The 21683-nt window shown below is 40.8% G+C and overlaps 1 long non-coding RNA gene across 1 annotated transcript in view; it reads right to left on the bottom strand.

Annotated features, from left to right (window-relative positions):
- Positions 1-21683, bottom strand: part of LOC136058741 (uncharacterized) — a 181696-nt gene that overhangs the window by 15162 nt on the left and 144851 nt on the right. The window contains exon 4 of the long non-coding RNA XR_010623161.1: positions 10952-11020. This is a non-coding gene — a long non-coding RNA (uncharacterized LOC136058741). The remainder of the gene's footprint in view (positions 1-10951; positions 11021-21683) is intronic.

Genomic DNA, 21683 nt, shown 5'->3' with positions numbered 1-21683 from the left:
CATATAAAACTTTATTTAAAACGTCCAACTCCGAAAATACTTGTTTCTTCATACACTGTGCTTTTATTTTGGAGGTTGTAGATATTTTTTCTTCTTTCCCACTGACTTTGATGATGTTTTGGGATTAAAACAAGGAGTAGACAGTTCCCATGAGATTAAAGACTTTACAGCAAAGGACACTTACTTAGAAGATTAAAACAGAGTATGAGATGCTGCAATTTATTTATTGAAAGAAGCACTTTCTTCAAGGGTCTTTGACATCAATACTGTAAATAATTTTCTGCTTTTATCAGCAATATGGATGGAAATAAAATCTGTGGGTTTTCACTCACCAGCTGATGAAAATACTGACAGAAAAATAGCCCCAAGTTCTTCTCTAAACAGTATCAGTAGTAAAATAGAAGTTTCCTTCTATTTTATGGGTAATTATTATTCCTGGCCACCTTAACACAGTCTCCCCAGTGATCTTGTTTCAAAGTGGCTGAGCACAGGGGCAGCCCCTGCTCTGGCAAGTCCTGAGCTGTCAAGCTCCCAGATCAAACAGAAGAGAGGCCTGGTAAACTCACATGACTCAGGATGGATTTATCTTCCTCCTCAAGACAGACATTTATTTCATCACAGTTTTAGGGGTTCTACTAACAGCTGTGCCCAGCTCTCTGGTAACTGGCCAAGACCATGAAATATTAGAACGAAGAGAGGAAGAGTAGGAGGAAAGCAAGCAAAAGTCTTGTTCTCATAGGAAAGTAGGCTAAAGACACATCTCAGAATTGCCCCTGACAGCAGGCAGAATTCTGCAAGCATGAGTGAACTTTCTTACAATCTTGGATCAGCACAGCAAGAGTGAAAAAGTGACCTTAGCTTTCTGTACCTGATACTGTCCTACTGTTACATATAGTACGAGCCAAACTGATTTATATTTCCATTCATACTGCCTAAGACAAGGACATAGTACCTTACAGATGCCTTCCACATTGTGATCAAGGCTATTTCATTAGCTAAAATATGCTCTGGGTAAAAATATAAAGAACTCCAATTCCACAGATTATAACTCAGGTTATAACTCTTACTTGCAACATAAGAGAAAGGTGCATGCACTGTTTCAGGCCTTCTGCCTCTAAGTTTAAGATATCATCAAATAATTACAGAATCATTGAAGTTGGAAAAGATCACAAACATCATCTAGTCAAAACATCAGCCCATCACCTGTGCCCACTAAACCACATCTCTCAATGCCACATTTATCCTTTTCTTGAAAACCTTCGTGCATGGTGACTCCACCACCTCCCCAGGCACCCTGTTCCAATACTTCACCACTCTACTGTGGAGTTTTTCCTATTATCCAACCCAACCCCCCCCCCCCCCCCCCCGGCACAACTTAAGCCCATTACCTCTTGTCCTATCACTAGGTACCTGGGAAAATAGGCTGACTTCTATACCACTACAACTTCCCTTCATATAGCTGTACAGAGCAATGAGGTCTCCCTGAGCCTCCTCTTCTCCAGACTAAATAATCCCAGTTCTCTCAGACTCTCTTCCTAAGACCTGTGTTTCAGATCCTTTATCAGCTTTGCTGCCCTTTTGGACATGCTGGACTGTGTGTCTTTCTTGTAGTGAGGGACCCAAAAAAGAACACTGTACTTGAGATGTGGCCTCACCAGTGCTGATTAGAGAGGAATGATCACTGCCCTAGTCCTGCTGACTACACTATTCCAATACAAGCCAGGATGCCACTGGTCTTCTTGGCCACCTGGGCACACTGCTGGGTCATATTCAGCAGACTGTCAGCAACGAACTCCAGATCCTATTCCTCCATGCAGTTTGCCAGCTACTCTGTCGCAAGTCTGTAGCAATGCATGGGCTTGTTGAGATCAAAGTGCAGGACCCAGCATTTGGCCTTGTTAAAGCTCATACTGTTAGCATCGTACATTGTTTCAAATGTAAAAAACACCCTCACACTTTTTGTTCCAACTTTGAAATCCGCCCTTGCCTTTGAGATTGATGAAGTATTGGATTCACTGTGAAGTGTCTTGAATAAAAAGTTCAAAGAGTCACAGTGAGTGGTACTACGTCTGTCTAGTGGTCATATACCAGTGGTGTTCCCCAGGGCTCACTCAGTTCTAGTGCCTGTCCCATTCAATGTTTTTATCAATGATACGGATGCAAGTGTGGAATGCAACCAAAATTTGCTGATTATGGTAAACAGCAAGGCAAAAGCATCTGGATAGATTGGAGCACTGGGCCATCAGCAATGACATGAAATTCAATAAAGAAAAATGCTGGGTGCTGCATCTGAAAATCTGAAAGCAGTACCAGACACACAAATAGACTGGGATATAAGTGGCTGAAGAGCAGCTCAACAGATGGGGTTTTGAGAGTGCTGGTCAAAAGCAGGCTCAGCAGGAGTCATCAGCATGTCCTGGCAGACAAGGTAAAACCCCATTTTGGGTCGCCATTAAGTACAGCACAACCAGTCCGTCGAACAGGTGATTCTCCCATTATATTTAGTGGTGGTGAGTTATCACCTTGGATTTTGTATTGAGCTCTAGGTTACACAATGTAGGAAGAGTATTACGGCGCTTGAAGGAGTCCAGAGAAGGAACCAAAACTGGTAACAGGGCTGGAGGAAACTTAGCCCATCCAGTTTAGAGAAAAGGAGGCACAGAAGGGGCCTCACTCTTCCCTGCAGCTCCCTGAGGAGGGTAAGCAGTTGGAGAGAGATGCCAGTCGCTGCTCCTGGTCACCAATGTTAGGATAATGCTATGCCAGGAAAAGGTCAGTCTGGGCACCGGAAAACATTTCTGTACCATGAAGGTGGTCAGAAACCGGAACAGGCTTGCTAGTGAGGTGGTTGATATCCCATGCCTATCTGCGTTTAAGAAGCACACGGATAGCACTTTTAATGATACTGCTTTAACCTTGTATGAGCCCCAAAGCAATCCAGCAGTTTGACTTAAGGATCTCTGTAGGTCCCTTACAACTCTACTGTTTATTCTATTCTAAATCTGATTTCAAACTACTTAAGGCCCTAAGAAAACACCGACAGAGGAAGAAGTAAATATTGGCATCTAACAGCCATCTCATATATATGGCCTGGAAGTATGAATCTTTAGGTGCAATAATTTGGTACACCTTTTGGAAAGATAACTCCATCATTTTTAAGTTTATATTGATGCAGAATAGAATGGATTACCTACTCTGATGTAGAAAATATGAAAAGTGTGATTACTGATCTTTGCCACCTTTGGAATCTGGGAAGGAAATTCTCCTTCTTCCAGAACATTTTTCTGCTTCCTTTTGTACTTAAAGCTCCTATTTCTTCACAGTTTGAAAATGCAGATGTGTCCTTTTGTACTGGATATGTTATTTCCTTCCAATCATTTGACTGTTCTTGCAGAGCTTTTCATTGAAATTTGCCTCTACATTCTTAAGTACCAGTGTTTTTTCACAGAATGACAGAATTGTAGGGGTTGATAGGGACCTTTAGAGATCATCTGGTCCAACCCCAATGCCAAAGGGGGAGTCTTCAATGTCTCCAGAGAAGGAGACTCCACCACCGCTCTGGGCAGCCTGTTGCAGTGCTCTGTCACCCTCACTGTGAGGAAGCTCTCACGTACATTTGTGTGGAACTTCCTATGCATCAGTTTCTGGCCATCTCCCCTTGTCCTATCACCACATGCTGCTGACAAGAGTCCAGCCTTGTCTCTTTGCCTCCCACTTCTTAGATATTTATAGACATAGATCAGATCCCCTCTGAATCTCATTTTCTCACGGCTGAACAGACCCAGGTTGCTCAGTCTTTCCTCATATGGGAGGTGTTCCACACCATTCATCATCTTCATTGCCCTACACTGGACTCTTTCCAGGAGATCCCTGTCTTTTTTGTACTGGAGAGACCAGAACTGGACACAATACTCCAGGTGGAGCCTCATCAAAGCAGAGTAGAGGGGGAGGATCACCTCCTTTCACCCGCTGGCCACACTCTTTTTAGTGCACCCCAGGAGACCATTGGCCTTCCTGGCCACCAGGGCACACTGCTGGCTCATGGCCAACCTGTCATCCACCAGGACACCCAGGTCCCCCTCCTCAGAGCTCCTCTCCAGCAGCTCATCCCCCAACCTGTACCGATGCATGCAGTTATTCCTCCCTAGGTGCAAGACTCTATACTTGCTCTTGTTTAACCTCATCTGGTTTCGTTCTGCCCAATTCTCCAGCCTGTCCAGGTCTTGCTGAATGACAGCGCAGCCTTCCAGTGTGTCAGTCATTCCTCCCAAAATTGTTCCAAAAAGTTCCAGAAGTCTCAAATAGACTTGTTAGCTTTAAAAACAAAATCAAGCCACATTTGAAAAAACTAGCATTCCATAGCTGCTATTTATTATACTTAGCATTATTAAGTCAACAAGAGTTGTGTTTGCTTCTTGGGCATATTTGATCAGTGGTCTTGCACATAAATTCTTAACCCAAAGGAGAAAAGAAAATTGAGAGTGGGAGAGCACAAATGCCCAGGAACACTCTGCTCCTATGAGTTTCACTTATACAATAGTGATTCAAAATTCAGGTATTTCATACAAAAATAAAACATTCTTAAAGTATATCTACATTATCTACATGAGTATATCATCATTCCAAATTGTTTTAAATATGCATGCATGTTATATTAATATTTATCAAAGTAGAAAAAATACTTTAAAATGTGAAATTAATAGAATATACTTACAAATTTCACTAGGAATATCAATACATTCATTGGGGGTAGCAATCTGAAGAAAAAGCTATAAAACTCAATCTGCAACTGAATGCGACAGTAACACTTGGCCCAAAGATAATTTTATATGGTTAAACTTCAATATTTCTGAAATTCTAGACCTTAAGAGGCTTTTCCCAAGTTATGGAATATTAATTAAATGCTTTCATACTGGTCGTGATCTCTCTTTCATAAGAGCTTTATGAAAATGCCCGATGAATGTCAGGTGACAACCTGAGCTGACACACTTTTACTAAATTAGGACAACAGCTCTTCTCCACTCTTAAAAAAAAAAAAAAAAAACCTAATCTTTAGTGACTGATAAGTTAACAGAATTTTTTGTTTCACTCTCCTATTGATTTCAAGCATCTGTTCATTTCTAGAGAAAGAGATGAAGCCCTCAATTTTAAAATATAAATCACCACTTTGCAAAGACTACTTCAAAATCAGTTAAATTGACTTAAAAAAGGAAATGTAAATCATGACTGCTTTCATGGAAATGCTGATTTATCCTTAATGCTACACTGTCAGTAAGTAGCTTTATTGTAACTGGACACAATGAAATGCAAGAACTTTGCTATAATTACTTCACTGTATTCAGTATTTTAAATTGATCAAATTATGTGAATTGATTTTTAAAAATTCACCTTAGGAAGTAGGGAGGGAATGTATAGGGAAAAACAAACATCAGTTCCATCTTCAGAGTGGAATTGATTATATATTATAGATGGCTTATGCTCTAAGACTATAAAAAATTGCAGTTGACTTTGGTTATTAGAGAAGCTATCAGTCAGTCTGAATTATTGACACACTTTTCTGTAGCGGAGATTCAAATATTTGTTTTCTTTTTCACCCTCAAAATCCAAACATTCAGAGTTATCATCCAAAGGAAGGTCACAAGGTTGAAAACAGGAACAAGCTATTCCTGTACCTGTGATCCTATCAAAATGAATTTCTTGTTGTCCAGATACTACTCAGCAGAAAAGTTTAACTCTCCTCTTTTATTATTTGTTCTAAAGAGCAATTATTATCAAGAGATAAAATTCAATCTAAAAACTATATTCAGAAACTGTTCTGCAGTAATCAGAGATGGTCTCTGAGTATTTGGTGACACTCTTCCTTTGATGCTTAAACACAATTAGCAAAAGCATTAATTGCAAGACAGAAAATTCTGAAAACAGAAGTTCCTTTGGGATCGACTCAGCAGTGGGTGCTCGCTGCCGTCCACCTTCAGCATTAGCGTAAGGCCTTCGGTTTATCGGACACTCTCTCTTGCTCATTTTATTTGGTTTATTAGCTTTAATTCCAATTATATTGTATTATATTGTGTTATTTTGTTTTTTTTTTTCAATCTAATCCAAGAGAGATGCCCTCCAAACTGAGAGAGACACCCTCCAGACTGAGAGAGACCCTCCAGATTGAGAAAGACGCCCTCCAGTCTCAACAAGAAGCTCTCCAAGCTGAGAGAGACACCCTCCAGACTGAAAGAGATGCCCTCCAGACCGAGAGAGACGCCCTCCAGTCTCAACAAAAAGCTTTCCAATCCAGGAGAGACACCCTCCAGACTAAGAGGGACACCCTCCAAACTGAGCGAGATGCCCTCCAGTTTGAACTCAACAACCCTCATTCTCAACAAGATGGTCTCCGATCTCAGCAAGACGCCCTCCAACCTGAAAGAGATGCCTTCCAGTCCAAGCGAGACACCTTCCTGTCTGAATGGTACTCCTGCAGAACTGAGCGAGGTACCTACCAGCCACAATAGCCCCTGTCCCCCAGCCAGGTGGAGGAAAGGGATAATAGAGTGTATTGGACTGTGTGGATTCGATGGCCTGGCACATCAGAACCATAAAAATATAAGGCACTAATGGACACTGGTGCACAGTGCACTCTAATGCCCTCAAGTCACCAAGGGACAGACTTAATCTATATTTCTGGGGTGACTGGGGGTTCCCAAGAGTTGACCATGCTGGAGGCTGAAATAAGCCTCACTGGTAAAGACTGGCAAAAACATTCTATTGTGACTGGCCCAGGGGCTCCAATCCCAGGTATACTTGGTATTGATTACCTCCAAAGGGGATATTTTAAGGATCCCAAAGGGTATCGATGGGCCTTTGGAATAGCTGCTGTGGACGCAGACAACGTTAAGCAGCTGTCTGCTTTGCCTGGCCTATCAGAAGATCTGTCTGTTGTGCAGTTGCTACAGGTGGAGGAGCAACAGGTACCGATTGCTACAAAAACTGTGCACAGACGGCAGTACCGCACCAACAGGGATTCCTTGCTCCCCATTCATAACCTGATTCGTCAGCTAGAGAGCCAGGGAGTGATCAGCAAAACTCACTCAACTTTTAACAGCCCCATATGGCCAGTGCATAAAGCCAGTGGAGAATGGAGGCTGATGGTAGATTACTGTGGCCTGAATGAAGTCACACCCCCACTGAGTGCTGCTGTGCCAGGCATGCTACAACTCCAGTACGAACTGGAGTCAAAAGCAGCCAAGTGGTATGCCATCACTGACATTGCCAATGCTTTCTTCTCAATTCCTTCGGCCACAGAATGCAGGCCGCAGTTTGCTTTCACCTGGAGGGGCATTCAGTACACCTGGAACCATTTGCCCCAGGGGTGGAAGCACAGCCCAACTATTTGCCATGGGTTGGTCCAAACTGCATTGGAACAGGGCGGTGCTCCTGAATACAATACAGCACTTACAATACATTGATGATATCACTGTGTGGGGCAATACAGCAGGGGAGGAGAGAGAATAATCCAAATCCTTCTGTGAGCTGGCTTTGCTATCAAGCGAAGCAAAGTGAAAGGGCCTGCACAGGAAATTCAGTTCCTAGGTATAAAGTGGCAAGATGGACGTCATCACATCCCAACAGATATGATTGACAAAATTACTGCCATGTCTCCACCCACTAGTAAGACAGAAACCCAAGCTTTTCTGGGTGTAGTGGGCTTTTGGAGATTGCATGTTCCAAACTACAGTCTCATTGTGAGCCCTCTCTTCCGGGTGACGCGGAAGAAGAATGATTTTGTGTGGGGCCCTGAGCAGCAGCAGGCTTTTGAGCAAATTAAGCAGGAGATAGCCCGTGCCGTGGCCCTGGGGCCAGTGCGGACGGGACAGGATGTAAAGAACATCCTCAACACTGCTGCTGGAAAGGAAGGTCCCACTTGGAGTTTGTGGCAAAGAGCTCCTGGAGAGACCCGAGGCCAACCTCTTGAATTCTGGAGTCGGGCGTACAGGGGGTCTGAGGAGCGCTACACTCCAACTGAGAAGGAGATCTTAGCCGCGTACAAGGGGGTTCAAGCTGCTTCCGAAGTAATCCGTACTGAAACGCAGCTCCTTCTGGCACCTCGACTGCCAGTGCTGAACTGGATGTTCAAAGGAAAGGTTCCCTCCACCCATCATGCTACTGATGCCACTTGGAGTAAGTGGACTGCACTGATTACACAGTGAGCTCGGATGGGGAACCTCAGTCATCCAGGAATCCTAGAAGTGATCATGGACTGGCCTGAAGGTAAAAAGTTTGGAACAACACCAGCAGAGAAGGTATCACATGCCAAAGAGGCCCCACCATATAATGAACTACCAGACAATGAAAAGAGATATGCCCTGTTCACTGATGGATCCTGTCGCATTGTGGGTAAGCACCGCAGATGGAAATCTGCTGTGTGGAGCCCCACACGACGAGTTCCTGAGGCCACTGAAGGAAAAGGAGAATCAAGTCAATTTGCAGAGGTAAAGGCTGTCCAACTGGCCTTAGATATTGCTGAACGAGAGAGGTGGCCAGTGCTTTATCTTTACACTGATTCATGGATGGTGGCAAATGCTTTATGGGGGTGGTTACAGCAATGGGAACAAAATGGTTGGCAATGGAGGGGTAAACCTACTTGGGCTGCTGAACTGTGGAGAGACATTGCTGCCCGAATAAAGAATATGGTTGTAAAGGTGCGCCATGTAGATGCTCATGTTCCTAAGAGCTGGGCAACTGAGGAACAACAAAATAACCATCAAGTAGATCGAGCTGCCAAACTTAAGGTGGCTCAAGCAGACTTAGACTGGCAACACAAGAGTGAATTATTTTTAGCTCAATGGGCCCATGAGACCTCTGGCCATAAAGGAAGAGATACAACATATAAATGGGCTAGAGACTGAGGGGTGGACTTAACTATGGATGCTATTGCACAGGTTATCCATGACTGTGATACATGCACCGTAATTAAACAAGCCAAGGGGATGAAACCTCTTTTGGGGGAAGGGCGATGGCAAAAGTATAAATATGGGGAGGCATGGCAGGTTGATTATACCACCTTGCCACGATCTTGCAATGGTAAGTGTTATGTGCTCATCATAGTGGAAGCAACCACTGGGTGGCTTGAAACATATGCAGTACCCCATGCTACCGCCCGAAACACCATCTTAGGGCTCAAGAAACAAGTCCTATGGCGACATGGCACTCCAGAGAGAATTGAGTCAGATAATGGGACTCATTTCAAAAATTCTCTTTTAAATACTTGGGCCAAAGATCATGGCATTGAATGGATTTATCATATCCCCTATCACGCACCAGCTTCTGGTAAAATTGAAAGGTACAGTGGGTTGTTAAAAACCATGTTGAAAGCAATGGGTGGCAGAACATCTAAGCACTGGGAGAAGCATTTGGCAGAAGCAACCTGGTTGGTCAACACTCGAGGATCCATCAATCGCGATGGTCCTGCCCAATCCAGCTCTCTACCTACTGTAGAGGGAGATAAGGTCCCTGTAGTACATGTAAAGAACATGTTGGGAAAAGCAGTTTGGTTCCTTCCAGCTTCCGGAAAAAACAAACCTCTCCGGGGAACTGTCTTTGCTCAGGGACCTGGGTCCACTTGGTGGGTGATGCAGAAGAATGGGGATGTTCAGTGTGTACCACAGGGGAATTTGATGTTGGGGGAGTGCAGTCGGTAATTCCATGTATATACATATATATGTTGTGTGTGTGCATTTAATGCATGTTAATCACTGTTCTTATATATATATATATATATATCAAGCATGATGTAGTGATGTGGAATAAGGGGTGTAATGTCATGGTTTTATGATTTTTGGTACTGGTATTCCACATCATAACATCATGTAGTGCATTTAGAGTTAAAGAGTTAATGCTCCAGCTCCGTGGATCATCAACAGTTCCAGGTATACCTGTCTCAGAAGAGAAGAAGAACTCCATTCCCCAGAGGACTTTGCGATACTTTGCATTCTTATGTGTTTATGCTCAGAGGGAAAGATAAAAACTGTCTGCGGTCACGAGACTCTCTCTTCCCTTCAGGACCGAGCTCGGCAGTGGGTGTTTGTTGCAGCCATACGCCTTCAGCGTTAGCATAAGGCCTTCGGTTTATCGGACACTCTCTCTTGCTCATTTTATTTGATTTATTAGCTTTAATTCCAATTATATTGTATTATATTGTGTTATTTTGCTTTCTGATATCTTATTTAGTAAATTAGCTTTCCTCCTCAGATCGTTGCCGCTGTTTTGTTTCTAGGCCCATGTCCCTTTTCCCTTTTCCCTTTTCCCTTTCCACCTCCCCCTTTCCTGGGGCATGGGTCCGTGGGTCCCCTGCACCAATCGTCACAGAACTGGGCTGAACCTGCCCATAAACTGTTGACAAAGGTCTATAGGGACACCTCCAGACTAAATTCAAGCAAATTAGAAAATGTCACACTTCATCTTTAATCCAAAATACACTTTATAACTAATACAAAAAGTGGTTTGGATAAAGAAAGCAAAAAGAACCTCTCAACATTATCATTTCCGGTCATACATCCTTACAGCATGAACATGTTCCTTCTACAGGATTCCCATCTCCTTCAATATTCTGAATGGACAGTGACAATTAAACAATGAGTTATTAATTACTTGGCCTTACTTTTATGATTCAGTATGAAAATCCCATGTCTTGTTTACTGTGTACTGTTCAAAGCCTCATTTGAACAATGAATTATTCATTTGCTTGTGGGTTTTCTTACAGTGCTCATCACAGAAGTACCAGCAGGTGTTGCAAACATTACATGATTCATTTCCACATCATCTTTATGAGATGAAATCAAAGATACTATTGTATACCTGTTATGTTACAGAAGGGGTCCGGGACACAGAGATATTAAACCTTTTCGTAAATCCAAATGTGCAAACAGAGATTAGTCAGGCCAAGTTTCTTCAAAATACTTACATTTCTCACAGCGGTCAAGATGGCTTCAGTAGCAGACATAGATCTTCCCTCAGGTCACAAAGTAGGCCCCTGGAAAATGAGGGATACATCAGGATCCCCTGAAAACATTCTGTTTTTAAACTACACTGCACATACTATGTGACAAGACGAAGATGTGTGAGGAAATTGAAGAAGCAGTTACATTGCACAGCTATAAAAGAAGGTAAACAGTGAAAACTCAAATACAGCCACAGAGGCATTTAAGCACAATAAGCAGTCATGCCACAGTGTTTTCAGAGAATGCCACATTTGCAATCTTCACCACTAGAACACAGCTAAGATTGCTTAATTTACATCTCTCTCATCTCTCCCAGCTAGATGAGTTGCTGTAGTAAAAGGAAGAGGGAACACTATCATGTGCTCATTTTAGACATTGATCCTATTGGGAAAAATCTCAGAAGCTCCAAAGGGGAAAAAGTAAAGTGACAATAAATGGCAGAATGGATAAATGCTCCAGAGCACTGCCCAGAAGGGGAAGCCTCCTCCCGGGAGCCATACAGACAAGGCTGGATGGGTCTTTGAGCAACCTAGTCTAGTGGGAGGTATAGCAGGGGAGGGTGAAACTAGGTGACCTTAAAAGTTCCTTCCAATTCAAACTTTCTGATTCTATGATTCCAGGGGTCAACCTCACCACAGAGACAGAAACAAGCCAAGAGAGTATACTATCAGAGTTTAAAACGGCTTGGAATTGGATAAATTTAAGCAACACGGACCACCTTTAATCTTACCCTGTTAGATGTAATTCACCAAAATATATCTAACCTCATTGCAAATAAATCTAAATGCCTACATCATAAAACTACTTGTTTGCGCAGTTTCTATTATGACAATTTCTTCCACAATTTGACCCTTTCTTAATGTCTTAAAACTGACAAAACTGTGCATGCAGTCTGTCTGGCATCTAACTCAGTCTACTGATAAATGGCTGTCTTAAGACAGGATTTAGCTTTCTTGACTACAAGCTAAAACATTTCCAAACTGTGCTAAACTTTCCTAAGGAGCAGTCATGAAGACAGAACTGCCTTGGTGGAAAAAATCCTTTCAGAATTACTGTACTATGAAACCAGAAGGTTTTCTGCTTCAATTCCAATATTCACAGTATTTCCATGAGAAACACAGATGAATATAGCTTTACCATACGCAGGACAGCACATATGTTATGGTCAGCAGCTGTATCCAACTAGGCTGCATTTTACAGACCATCACTGATCTATTTTTTAGAAGTGACCCAGAATATGTTCCCAGTTCTGCAAGAGGACTCTTACAGACTGTGAACATGCTAATGGTAGACCCATTTTGCCATGCATTTCACAAAAATATGACTCTGTTGCTACAACCCATTTCCAATTGATAGAGCAAGGAAATACATGTCGGTTCCACACTCAGACTTATGCAGTATTTTATTCCTTAACACCAGTTTTTCCTCATTGCTTTCCAGAAAATCTGGAGAGCCTTCTCCAAATTTAGTAATCCCCCTGTATTGCTTGCAAATCCAGATGTTCCTTTGGTCTTCACAGGGCTCCCCACATTCACTGATCTGGCAATCTGCTGTTAGTTCATCACTAACGGCAGCAGTATGGCAAAGTTCAGCCTTCTTTCCTCATTATTATACCTATCCACAAGGTGCAACTGTACCACACAACAGACTACTTATATGCCTTTCTTCTCAATTCCTTACCACGTTTTCTGACAGCATGTAGGGGAAAAAAATTCCTGCCCATACTCTGATTTCGGTCATGAAATCCATATATCTGCAGGTAGTCAGCAATGAGATAAACACTCCAGGCAGTCTCAAGAGCCTTCCTCAAACAGCCACAAAACTAGTCTCCTGACTTTTATTTGTTAAAACTTGCTTGACTTGGATGCTCTGTTTTCTAACAGACACTGGATTGAAAGAAGCTGGGTTTGGAGTATTGGCTACTGCGGCTCTTATACAGGCCTGATGCCAAACCTGTGTGAAGGAGAAACATCTTTACAGTCTTGAGCTCAGAACTGTAGCTCATGTATGAATCTCCACTATTATCACTCACAGTAGCTGTGTTTTCACATATAGTAATCTTCCCTGTTTCTCTTAGATATTACATATCATATATAATATTAGATATCACATGTTTCCTACATAGGAAGTTGCACGCAAATGTGTAGAACTTCTTCAAAGTAAGGATGACAGAGCACCAGAACTGGTTGCCCAGACATGTTGCCTCCTCTGGAAACATCCAAGACCCACCTTGACACCTACCTGTGCAACCTGGTCTAAGGAGCTGCTTTGGCAGGGGAGTTGGACTCGACAATCTCTAGAGGTCTCTTTCAACCCCTACAATTCTATGATTCTGTGATTCTATGATTACACTAGGCAAAAAACACTTTGGCTTTACTAGATTAAAAAAAATATTTGACTGGGGAAACAAACTTATCTCAAAAATTCAGGTCATCCTCTACTTTACACAACACACCCATCTGACTCCCTTGCATGCTTCAGCCTTGTTAGCAGACCTTGGGAATATTTCAAACAGTGCTAATTTTCTACATTTGTTTCAGGAGTAGAGTAAAAATGTCATGTGCTGTCAGTAATGAAGGAAGAAGCCCAAACCTAAGGATCTCACCCATTCTCCCCCAGAAGAACAATGTGGAAACTTCAGTAGCAAAACTGAATCAGAAGTTTTACAAGAAGACTTAATACTCCCAGGACAAAGCCTACACTTAGCCTGAGAGCGAAGAGGAAGATGAAGCAATTTTACCTTCAGTGGGAAAGCTGAGAACCAGGGGCACCAGAAAGTATTTTTAACTGGAACAATGGATGGCACAGTCAAAAACCACATTCGTAAATACCCATATCTGCGTATGAAACTAGTTTAGTACAAACTTGGCAGCACAGACAGCTGATAGCTATAAGTCAATGTAAAAAAGTCTTCCACATTTGTGCTAAAAATCTTCATTTACCATGTTTATGTTCAGCATCAGAACATAAAAGAAGTCTGCTTAAAATTCAAATAACTGGTAGGTTGTGATAATTCACTGTTTTTATAAACATTGAACACAACTTCATTGTTCTACTGAGCACTTGCATTCAGCATTTAAAAATCATTTCCTAGTGAACTCTTACCTTGACAATAGCACTTACCTGATTAAAAATATACATATATATTCCTTTCAATATGAGTTACACATGTCTAATGTTTAGATTGCAATTTATAATATACCATAATATAATGCAATTTAAATGTTTTTGGGGGAACAATTAGCAAATATGGGAAGAAATAAAGGATCTTTTATTTTCATCTACTTCAATTTAAAAGGTAAACCTTTTAAATTTGTTTTAAATTTGGAAAAAAAACAGACAAAATATTTTTGACTTTTACCTTTAGATTTACCCGTAAGAAAATAATTTCTTTACTGGGATAATAAATTAAATATTATAGGCAGTTAAAAATATTATATTTCATGATTTTTAATGAACTATTTTAAAAACTCTTAATATTCTATAAATACTTGTCTTTATTTGTTACAAATTTTGAATACTATTAATCTGAAATTGAATTTTACAGTGAAGTGCAAGCTCAGGCCCCATGGCTATTAGACTTGGAGAGCTGAGGAAATTTCACTCTTCCCCTTCCAGCTGCTAACAGATCACTAATGGCTCCCTCAGGGTGGATTCAGGAGCACCATCAACACACTACCAAAAGGGCTGCAAAATCTGATACCCTCATTTGTAGCCTGTTTTCCTCAGGCCAAACTGCAGAGCTTTCACATGGAAGGAGGGCAAAAGAGAATTAAAAGAGAGACTTCTAGAAGTCTGTCTGCCTTGTACAAAAAGTACAGTTCTAAGTACAATGAGTTGTCTTTTTCAAACACTAGAGAAAAACACCTCCCTGTCCTATCCCAAATTGCAGCACTGTGGCCCTACAGTGCAAACCCCTGCAAGTAAAAGTCACTAACATGCAAACCTGATCAACAAAACAGGAGTAAGATTGGTATGAAAATCTTGTTTTTTTGTTTTTTTAAATACACGTATGAATTTTATTATATTTTCAAATCTTTTGCCTCCTGAAGCTTTAGTATGATATTCTATCCTATTGTAAATCTTTTTTCTAAAACTTGTGCACAAAATAGATGAGGTGCTAAAGGATTTGATTTAGTAGTTGAGTAGGGATAGTGATAGGAGGATGGTTGGACTAGATGATCTTGTAGGTCCTTTCCAACCTTATGAACTTATGAACTTATGAAAATAAACCTTATTTCAGTAAAAATAAATAACAAGGCTCTAAGGAATTATTCTTCTGAAACAAGTATCACAGGTACCACCTAATCTCTAGAGACTGGTCCCAGAATGATACTGTATGGAGTGAGTGCTTCTGCAGAATACTCTTTAATTAAAAAAAAAAAAAAAAAAAAAAAAAAAAAGAAGGGACTGATTAGGAAGAAGCTGGAAATATGCCAGGTACTATATTCAAAACACTTTGAAACAAACTGTACTGCTACCAATATTTGGAAATCATGAAGTAAGATGCAAAACTAAAACCATATATTTACAAAATACACATTCAGGCCACATTGTTTTCAAAGGAAAGAAACACAGATAAACTACAAGGATAGCATATGGTTTGGACATTAAAGTGGTTTGCATCTGTTACTGGTTAATTACTTCAAACTTTACCCAGAGTGGAGTTTCAGAGATGCATAGACGTGCGTTAAATAAACGAGCCATGTTTTACAGCTCTGACCATGGCCACAGAGCTAAAAATCACAAAACCCAGACCACAAGTCTTTCAGCCTTGCAGCAGTCCTTTTCTGGGCTGCTCAGCATATGAGGAAGGAACACAATCACAGGAGCTGGGTCTTTCCCTGCTTCTTATCAGTTTGCCATTATCCCAAAGTCAGTCCCCTACGCACACTTGATCCCATTCCTCTTACTAGGAAAGCCCAGTTGATCTGCACAGACTTGCTGAGCACAGTGGTGTAATGGAGGTCTGGCTCACTCAGGCCTTCTTGAACAAACCTTTTACTTCCATCAGTCACAATGAATTTCATGCATACCTCTTTCAAAACTAGCAAGAACAATTCTTCCTTAAGCATTCTGCCCAATTTTCTAACTTTAATGTAAAAAGATTTTTTTTTTTCCTTAAAAATTTTAAGAAAAGGAAAATGAATCCATCCATTATATCGTCATGAATTTGAAAATGATAAAACAGTAACGGAGCAGACTTACAGAATGCCATGCCCTAACTTGGCTTATTTCCCTTCTTTTTAGCTAAGAAGTTACAAGTAGAGCTAGTGAATATTCTGTAAAGGAAGCGTTTGCTACCTTGTTCCACCATTAACTTGTGTTAAAGATTGTTACAAGGCTCTAATTTTGCATTTCCACAGCTTAACCTTCCATTTTCAGCATAAAGAGAATAATAACCATAAAATAGCAGCAGGACAGAATCAAAATCGTTATGATTATCTGTAATGAAGATAGTACCTTAAATCTTATTACAACTCTGTTTTAAAAAGAAAAAAAGGAAATTGAGTTGTAAAAGATAGTTCATAGTAACAGCCAGCTATTTTTTAAATGATCTCAGGGTTCTTTAGAGATGATAATTTTGAAATCTACTATGTAATCGTAACTAAATTTTTTATCAGCTATGTAAGCAAAATCATTTATATTTACTGCAGCAGAAAAACAACAACAACAGCAACAACAAAATACGGATGGGAAAACAGGCAATTTCCCAATGTAACATCATCATTGTGGAGAGTTGACTAAAAAACACTACACTTCACTGATCTCCTTTTGTAACCATATAAGATCTACCTTCCTTTCAAAAATGTATCAGGGACTAACTGTGAATGATTTCAGCAACAACAAAAAGTGAATCAGTCAAGAAACTATTCCTAGTTTTTTTCATAGCTTCATAATGTGCAATTTTTTGAAAGACATTTAAACTCCATTATTTACTTTCCTTGTTTTGGTTTCTCTTTCCTTCTGTCTTTAACAAGAAAATTACTCAGGTTGTGGATGCCACATCCCTGGAAACATTCAAGGCAAGGCTGGATGGGGCTCTGGGCAGCACTAGTGGCTGGCAACTCTGCCCATGGCAGGAGGGTTGAAACTAGATGATATTTGAGGTCCTTTTCAACCCAGGCAATTCTATGAAGTTACAAGTACAACATACAAATTGATTGGGAAAAAAATAATAAATCTTACATTTCTTCCAGAACTGAGAAGATATGAGAATATACCAAATCAGAGATGTGCCTGGTGTATTACAGCAGTTAGATATGCAGCCAGATGTAGCAAAAAGAGGAGAAGAACACAGATGAAGTGTAAGGTCATAGCAGCCAGGCAGGTGCCTGGCTAAAACGGTTCAGTCCCTCTTACTTGCCTTTGTTAACACTTGAGTTAAAAGGAAACATGTTTGTCCCACTGAATTCTAGGTCTACTCTGATCTTAGAAATAACCTAATATATCATTTACACAACTGAGCTTTTTCCTCTATTTGCCTTGCTCCCTCCCTCCCAGCAAATATAGTATAGTACCTATAATATACACCTTATCTCACTACAAGGCCACAGAGATCTATACAAGATACAATGCTAATTCAGTGTCTCAGACATCCGTTTCAAAGAAAAATGGTTAGGAAGATACTGGAAATTGAGCAGTTGACAAAAGAACAAAAGAAAAACTCAGCATCTTGGCATCTTTTTGGGTTGCTTTTTTTTTTTTTTTTTTTTTTTGGAGAATACTGCTCACTACAAAAGACAGCGACAGTCCACACAGCATGCTCTTTGAAACTTCGGTGCCTATTGCAAGGCTACAAAAGAACCATGCTAGCAAGAAATGTTTGCTCTCCTTGCACTTGTAAGTGGCTTACTGACTCAAGACATGGATGACATGGTAGCAAAATAGTTTCCTTTCCTCACAGAAAAAGAATGTCACAACAAATATTCAAGAATATACTGTAAGCATACTAAAAATGATATGAATAAAATAATAATTCTGATTACCTGTATTGGAAATTCTACCCTCATCTTTAAGTGGCATATTACTGCCCAAATCCTTATGAATCTGGTTAACTTACTGACGTACCATTATTATGCTTCCATACAGTAGCATAGGAAATGAATTGTATCTGGTCTGCATGGAAGTCTTTAAAATATGCACATATTTATCAGTCTTGTCCTACATGCTTAAATCTACCATTACAATTTCTGGAAAACACTGATAAACATTACTTAGAAGACAAGAAATGCACAAAGAAAGAAAAGCAGTGAATTTACATGGGAATTTACTGAGTGTGCAGGTCATACAAATGAACCCAATTTTTCCCACAATTAAATCCACGGTGTTATCAAGACAATCAGTTTATTTTAAGACTGTCAACCCAATATATAAATTTCCTTTTGTGCTTGAAATGCCTTCATCAGATAAGATAGCTTTTGTTTAAACTGTTATTTTCAGCCTTTGCTTTGGGGGGCTTTGAATATACACAGTGAAGTAACTTGAGATTTCCTACCCTGTTTTAAAATGTGTTTCTTCTGTCTGTTTGTATTTTGTAATTTCCTGTCAAATAACCTCACCATAATTAACTTTCCTTGCTCCATCCTACTACTTTTTTTTTTTAAAGCCATTCCCACTTCCTGAGGATGGTAATAAAACACTGATTGCATTCGGCTGTTATCAGCCTTTTCTTCCCCTCCTTCCCTCACTCTCAAAGCCAGCACTCAGGTTTCAGCTCCTCACGGGCTGAGAAAGGCACATCATGTAGAGAGGAAGCAAATCAGACTGCAGGAATCCAGATTCATTAGAGTTTATTGGGTCAATCGGCATCTGGACCAGAGCCAGACAATTAGGGTGCATTGCCCAAGAAGCTTGGATGCATCACTCCCCTCACAGAGCTGAGCTCTTCGCCTGCAGCAGACACTATAACACCAGCACACGTTGGCACCGTGCCCTGCTCCCTGCTGTACGTACAAAGAGGGAAGGGAAAGCAGTAGCACGCTGCTGCTTCTAATCACTTTGAACTATAGAACAAGCTGATTTGGCTGACTTCATTTTCATTAAGCATGAAGCCACCTATTTTTGCAACAGAATTCTCCCAATGGTCTTCACTAATTCCTACAAAAAGAAATGCATGCTAATATGTCCCCCTGCATAAGTCTATGCACAATTTACCTTTATTCATCTGTAATTCTTTAATCTCTTGCATTCACCTTTAGCTGAACATTTCCATTTCAACTAAATTCAGTCTCTTACCCCTGTCTTCTCACTCTATCTTCCTTTCCACTGTCCTCATGAACATACTCCTACCTATTTGAACAACTGCTCAGCTTCTGCCATTTCTCACTGAATGAAAGTGCTCTCTCTAGAGTCATTCTTTCTTTCTTCTCAAGCAAATACCAAGGACCTTCCTCCAGCATGGCCCTTCTGGTTCTTTTCACACTGCTGATCATCATCTTTGTTCTGATGTCTCATCCTCGCGGAGCTTTCAAATCAGTCATTATTTTTCCTGACATTGTTGTTTGTTCTGTATGGCTTGCAGTATCAATGGATGCTTCTGAAAGCTGTGACAGAATGCTTCTCAGTTCAGCATGTTTGGATAGGTTCATAGGTATATTAGGTTGGAAAGGACCTACAAGATCATCTAGTCCAATCATCCTCCTATCACCATCCCTACCCGCTGAACTACTAAATCAAATCCCTTAGCACCTCATCTAAACGCTTCTTGAACAGCGCTAGGGACGGTGCCTCAACCACCTCCCTAGGCAGGCCATTCCAGTGCCTGACCACTCTTTCAGAGAAAAAATGTTTCCTCAAATCTAATCTAAATCTTCCCCGGCGCAACTTGTGGCCATTCCCTCTCATCCTGTCATTAGTTATCTGGGAGAAGAGGCCCACCCCCTCCTCAGCACCACCCCCCTTCAGGAAGTGGTAGAGTGCAATAAGGTCTCCTCTGAGCCTCCTCTTCTCCAGACTAAACAATCCCATCTCCCTCAGCCGCTCCTCATAAGACTTGTGCTCCAGACCTCTCACCAGTTTTGTTGCCCTTCTCTGAACACGCTTCAGGGCCTCCATGTCCTTCTTGTAGTGAGGGAATTACAGGGATGATCCCTGTAATTCAGGACTTCAGTGCTACTCACTCTGCACAGATAGTACAGACACAATTTTGTGACTGCCAAAGCAGCCCATGGTAAGCTGACACAAAGGCAATGGCAAGAATGTGTGGTAAAGGACAAGCAGGAGCTACAGCCACTGTGACCAGCAGCGTGGTATCAGATTAAGAGTTTATGAGAACACATCATCACAAGTCTCCTCCTCTTCTAAACCACCTCCTTTGCACTCTACACATGCCTTATTCTGCCTCCAAATTTTCAAGTTTTATACCTTGTCACCAACATAAATTATCACATTCTCATAACTGAACACACTCCCTCCAAAACTTCCTCCTCTCCCTTCCACTAATGCAGGCAATGGGATTTCAGTGCTTACACAACAGAAGATTCAAGATCACTTGTGGCATTTCCTTCACTTCAGAGTACCACATCCATCTGCTCCCTCTTAACCCCATTTTTCTAATCTCAGCAGCTTAAATCTCTCACTCAGTACTTCACTGAAACCAGTCAGACAACATTCTTCCCTTGAGTGCCTAAAAAATACCACTGCCTTGTATCAGGCCACAGAAGGTACAACTGACAAATTCATCTTTTCTTCTCTGGTCAACCAGAAAACACCTAAATGAACCTCAGATAATTTCCTAGCATGGTACAACATGACAAGGTCTTTTTACATTCCCCTTTTTAACATTTTTGAGTTTTATATTCTTTGAACCTTCCTAAATTGATAACAGTGATCCTCAGGAAACCACACCACCAACCAGTGTGACAGCACAGAATTATTCCAGTTGTATGTAGATGTTGAGAGATTTCTGAAAAATGCTTGCTCTCATACCTTCAGTTTTCAAGTGAGCAGTTATAAAGATTACCAACATCTATACAATTGAGGAATGCCAAGATACTGAAGCTTTGCTTCCTCTGCAATCAGATTTTTCCTTCCTGACGATCATCTGGAGCGTTTGCTGTTGCTTGGGTTAGTTTGTTCATAGGGAAGGGGGGAGTTCATGTATTTTTTACACTTATTCAACATCTAACTTATGCTTGATCCCTGCACAAGCACTATCATTGCATAGCAACCCTCCTGCTGTTTGCATTTATTTATGTGGCTGAATGTGTGTCCTTTTTCTGTGTGTTTAAACATTACTTGCAAATTTTCATTGAGTCTGCATTCTGGCAAGTCCAACTTTTACCCCACCCTGATTAATTTTTTTTCCACTTTGGGACATAGAATCCAGTCTGCTTGAGTGCTTGCAGAAACTCCAAATTTCTGCACTATCCAGAGCTGTGAGCTCTCCACATGCAGCCAATATGCCAACATGCAAAATTCAAGTTTGCTATCTTTCAGAGGCAACTTTTAATTAAATCATACTTCTAATCTTCCGTTCACTTTAATTCAGTCAATTCTGTTCACTTGGTCTGAAGTTACTTCCCATGACTAGCTCTTCTATGACCTCATCATTAGTTGCTAAAACTTATATACAGATATTCTTTCTTCAGGAAGTCCTTTTTTTTTTTCTTTTTGGGGAATTTTTAAGTTTTTGTTTTGTTTTATTTTGTTTTTTAAATGATCTTTTATATTGTTCACACACGGACAACCTAT

Source organism: Cyrtonyx montezumae, unplaced genomic scaffold, assembly GCF_038088225.1.
Source record: "Cyrtonyx montezumae isolate F1298 unplaced genomic scaffold, pur_monq_1.0 scaffold_8, whole genome shotgun sequence".
Taxonomy (NCBI): Eukaryota; Metazoa; Chordata; class Aves; order Galliformes; family Odontophoridae; genus Cyrtonyx; species Cyrtonyx montezumae.
This window is presented reverse-complemented; position numbering and strand designations above follow the sequence as displayed.